The sequence below is a fragment of the Atta cephalotes genome, assembly GCF_000143395.1.
Source record: "Atta cephalotes unplaced genomic scaffold scaffold00007, whole genome shotgun sequence".
NCBI lineage: Eukaryota > Metazoa > Arthropoda > Insecta > Hymenoptera > Formicidae > Atta > Atta cephalotes.
This window is the reverse complement of record NW_012130071.1, coordinates 3,080,040-3,085,795: the sequence shown is the minus strand read 5'-3', so window position 1 is coordinate 3,085,795 and position 5,756 is coordinate 3,080,040.

Here is a 5,756-nt window from a genome sequence, read left to right as displayed (position 1 = left end):
ACCTAGCCATATTTTCCGCGAGGATAACAGAGTTTGTCATCCGTCTGGAACAATCTTGCCTCTTTAAAGAAAAAACGTAAATCATTTCTTTTCTTCTCGAAACTCCTCTAACGATGCACTTTAGATTAACAACGATAGAATCGCTATACGAAGAAACGCTATAAAAATCGTAAATCTCGCGTGACATTGCAATTAATTATTGCATCCTAGACAAAGAGCACTACGCCCTTTTTCGAGATATAAATAAAGGTCTCGCGAAAATGCAGAACGTTAGCACCAAAATCAAGCTAACCTAGTTCATGTACACAAAAAAATTTCAATTCGCGTCAGTTCGTGCAAACCAAAGTCTTGGTTTGCGCATCTCAGTGTTCAATTACGCCGTGTGCTCTCTGAGACCATCCAAAGTCTTGACTCACTGGATACTCTCCTGGCGTTCTTGTGTGGACAACGAGCCTTCTCAGCATCAAGCAATATCCACCCGAGGTTTTGTGGACCAGGTACTCCCGCGCAGCTAAACAGTAAGTCGGCCTGTTATTTCATCCATCTATCCACACATCTCATATGAGTACACATACATAAAAAAAAGTGTGTGTGTGTGTGTGTGTGTGTGTGTGTGTGTGTGTGTGTCGCGATCTACAAAAGTACGAACTACATAAGTACGAACCTAGATTTAAATACAGAAAAATTTGTAATTATATGTGTGATGTGAGTAGGTATATTATGGGAGTATATTCTAAGCCATGGGGCTAGAGGGGGCCGCGGGGGGTACTGTAGGCGCGGGGAGTACTCGTAAGCGCGGGGAAGGAGGGAGAAGGCGCGGGAAGTCCCCGGCGCTATCGGTGTTTATAATGATACGTGATGCCATCATGTTATGGCATCATGTATCATTGGGAATCGCCAACCCGCCGCCGCCGCCGCCGCGAAACCCACATCCATCCCAAAATGCGTCGTGATACTATAACGCGAACAAGTTTTTAAAGAAAAAAAGAAAAAATATATAATATATAATAAAATGAATATATAATAAAATGAACAAGTTTTTAAAGAAAAAAAGAAAAAAAAATTAATATATATATATATATATATATATAATAAATAATTATTTTTCTCCACACTCTTCACTTCACCCTCCAAATCAATTGTTATTCCTTCTTTTTCTTCTCCTCTTCCTCCTCTTCCTCTTCCTCCTCCAACCCGATTGTCAAGGCGTTCTCCTTTTCTATCTTTTCTTCCACTTCCTCTTCCTCTTTCGCTTCCTTTTCCTCCATCGCACTATCGAGATTGTCGATGAGATGATTGAATTCAATTCTATTTACACGCATTTGTATAAGATCATCCACCTCATCTCGATGATACGATGGAAATAAATCTAATTGATTAACATGTAACTGATTAATATCTGATAATAACTGTATCACTTTGAACCTGGACTGAGGAGGAGGAGACAATCCTCAACTTTTTTGTTTTTTTTATCACATATTTCTTTTAGGTAATAGCAATGCACTGTAAAAAAAAAATTATCACTTCACTTAATCAGAAATGTGCAAAAGTATTCTATCATTAAGCATTAATGGTAGAATATTTTTGTACATTGGGGAAAAAATTACTCATATCTCGCGCGCGGACAAACTTCTTCTTTGTGTGAATGACCCTGATTCTAACACAGAGTTAATACAGCCAGAAAATGCCGCTTATGCGTAACGAGTAACAAAAAACAATGTGTAGAATTCGAAAAAAGAGTAACATAAACTCAATTGCGCATTTGAAGCCGGTCACACTTTCTAAAAACGACAATGCAATAACATCCAATCGGAGAAAGCAGGATAAAGATTGACGCTGAGAATCAACCTTCGCCGCAGTGAGTCTGTCTAGGATTTATCTTTAGGCGGCAGTTGTATATAAAATAATTCCTATCATAAGTGTCACGAGAAAAGTTATTGCATTATCGTTGCAACACTCTTTATAAGAGTAGCCTAATATATAGTAGATTATTTGTGCCATCGAATTGCTGAAAGTTCACGCTGCATATTTATTTTCACACCTGTAATTCCTTTTTTCTTATGTGGAAAGATACATACGTTCATACATACAAGTTCATACATATATATGTTCATACGTACATACATGCATATATGCGTACATGATTCGTAATACGAAAAAAACAAGCGTTGACTGTTGTTTATCTAAACGGAGTACAATGGCGCATCAAGGTTGGAGGAGAGGAAGGTGGTGTAGGAGCACATTGGAATGAGGTACTTATATAAAACGGTGTGAGGGGTTTCCTGGAATATAGACAGTCACAAATCTATTCCTTTCATTAAAGGAGGAGGAATAAAGTCTAAAAAGCTGATAATGATAATATTTTTTTCTTTTAATAAATATAAGTTTACATTATAAATGAAGATCCTGTCAGCTTCCATTTGTATTCTCTCCTCATTATCTCCTTGACCAAATTCTCAAGGGTTTGTAAATGATTCTGTGTAAATTTATATACTACATATGTAGTTCTTTTTGAAACACGAGCAGAAATGATTTTTCGGTCTTGAAACGCTAATTCTACTAAACTACCGTAGTAATATCACGAGTTAAAATTGATTAGCAATTTAACAATTTTTGATGCTTTTTCACATCTTCGAAACAATTTTAATTTTGCTTCGTGACATATTTAAATGGTAATTGAATGTATCTTTATGACATTATAAGTTGTTATTATATGTGTTCTTATACATATAAGAAAAGTTGTATACAATTTCTATAATTATATTTTTATCACATATATATATATATCTAATGAGATTTACTATGTCACTATTAAGATTTTCAAAATAATTTTTATCATAGAATTGGATTAAAATATAAAGAATATTTAATGTATATTAATAATTGTAAGTAAATCTCAAAAAAACTATCTATAATATATAAAGAGAACAACAAATGAAACAAGAGAGAAACAAGAATATAAATACTGTCCTAATCTAAACCTTGGAAGAAATCAAAAAGGAAGACATGAAAAAAATGACACTTGATGAGCTATCAGTATAAAATAATATATAGTATAAAATAAAGAAATTATCAAATATTGAAGGATATTGCCAAGCACAAAGTTAAAATCAACCATTAATTTTGGTGAAAATATTTTATACAAAATTATTATGAAGTATATCACAGAATAATAAATATATTTGGAAACATAGATATATGCACTTTATTGAACAATTAAGGAATAATGAAAAGACGGAATAAAAGACAGAAAGGACTTGTTCCAAATATGAAGGATGTGGATTAGCAAGAATACATGAATATCAAACTAATATTTTTGAGACACTGGCAGAGAACATGGTGAATGAAACTAACATAATAAATATGAAACGAAATCTTTTTTTTATATTTGCTAAAATGTATAAAAATCTCATTCTTAAAATACTCACTTTTAAAAAAAGAATATTTATCTTTTTGTTTATTTTTGCGATATCTCATTAGATATAAAGAGTTCCTTGATTTTTAATTTATTCATTATTCGCAGATTAAAAATTTTTAAATTTTGATATTGCTTCCTTAAACAATTAAAAAAATTTTAAGTAAATATTGAAAACAGACTCTCCTCCAATAATTTCGATCTTTATATATATTATCAAGGCTCTGAGTAATCTTCGGAAAATTTTTTTCTTAACCCTCACTATACGTGTATTTAAAAGTTATTAACAAATAAAGTTGACAATATTAATGTGTAATTAAGTATATATTTTAAATTATAACCACAAATAACAATATCCCTCTCTTCCTCCTTGCCTAGGGATCAACAACTTCCAAAGCGAAGCGACTTCCACCCTGCCTCGCCAAAAAGTGTGCGATTTTCCACGCGAACCGAAATTTATCTCACAGATAAAGCTTGGGTTAGGTTAGGATTAAATCAGAGGGGGGAGAGCAGGGGGGAGGAGCAGATCCCCTACTTCGCCCATACTTCTTTGCTTTTAAAGCAAAACAAAATCAATTGTTCTATTCCAGATAGTTTTGTGTAAAAAGATTACATGTGCGGGGGAGGCGCGGAGCCCCTCTGTCTGCATTCCCACTCCGATTTAATCATAATCTAATTTAACCCAATCCTTATGTTAATGGAAGACTTATGCCTTCTTGCGGTATGTGAAGCGCTATTTTCTTTTCGCCAGAGACTTCTCGCCTTGTAGCCACGCATGATGTGGTTTCGTTAGCATAAAATAAGTGAGGCAGAAATATACTTTAATTCTTCTTGTAATGTATTTACATATTACTCACGTTGTATAATGATCAGCTTGCTCATCGGTCCTCACGTGGCGACTATTGGATCGCGAACAATTAGCGCGCCTTGCAGATGCAAGCATGCCATGCTAATCTAATAAGTGTCAAAAAATGTCCCGGAATTAGCGATCAAATTGACGAAATCAAATGAAATCGAAGCGAGAGGTCGAAGATTTAGTATCGCTTCAATCTGAATGAGTAATGTTTCCAGTTCCTCATATTTCAGGTTGATTTCTTGTTGTACAAGCTAAATGTCGCTTAGTTGCTTTCACGACTGCTTCCATATACAATCATAGTACTTTAGACGGTATAAACTGCCAACAAACTCTTAGGCTCGCCACCTGATCTTGGATTTGTTACTGAGTTAGCTCGTTTTGAATTACTCTGCTAATTCATTTAGCTCGCGTTTGGCACCTACCTAAAAAATTTTTAACCGTTGTCAGAAAAAATGTCTAAAGGACAATTTCTTCTCGCAACGAAGTGTCTGAAGACACTTAGAAATGCTTTTGACGACAAGATTGAAGCGAATTATTCAATATAAACCGCCTTGGTGGCTAAACAGACAAAGATTGCAATATAGAATTTCATCAGCTTAGTAGTTTTTGTTTGCACCTTCTTTGCTGTAGAGAATTATATTAATATAATCCACATTGATCAAATACTGTTAGGGAAGTTTTAATCTGCGATTCAAGTAAATTTCTTATGATGATGGAGGCAGGTTCTAAAGCAGATGCATTTTCTGAGAATGTGTCGAATTGTTATCCACTAAAATGAGCCAGTAGCGCTCATGAACTGCGGCTGGAGTGGCTTGCTGTCCAGTATGTAAAATGCTTCACAAGCTAATGCATCACATTAAGTCAGAAAATGAACGATTTCCAGACAATAGTTGGAATGTTTGAATGCATAAGATAAGAAGGATTCTTAAATGACCTGTCACGCATAAGATGCCGGAATCGTCAAGAAATGGATTTAATTTTAATATAGGACTATAGGAACAGTTCCTTGATTGATGAATGACTTTGTTTCCTTTTTACGAAATGCTTTAATTGTATTACCTTGATCAAAATCGCGTGCTGTTGCTTATTCAGATATAGATTCGACGATGTTTCTTCATGAAGATGAAACTTCTTGTAGTTAGTCGGATGATCCTTTTTATACATTTAAAGTTTTCCACAAATCGGAATATGTATGCAACACAACCCGAATAAGTCTGGTGAAGATTTGAATATCGATAAAATATGTCAGGCTCTTGTGTATTAGCTGCTATTGCGGTAATAAGAATGAGTTTTCTTTCAAGAACGTTCTTCATATCGATAATTTAAGGAAGAGTTTGAGGCCAGCTCTCCTTGACATGCTTCAGCCATGGAGATTCTGACCAAATATCTAATTGAGTTAAAGAATTTAGCATGATACCTCGTAACGGGTCGCAGGGTTGTCCTACGTATGTGATTTCACTGATAGATCGATGTTAATTCTTATAT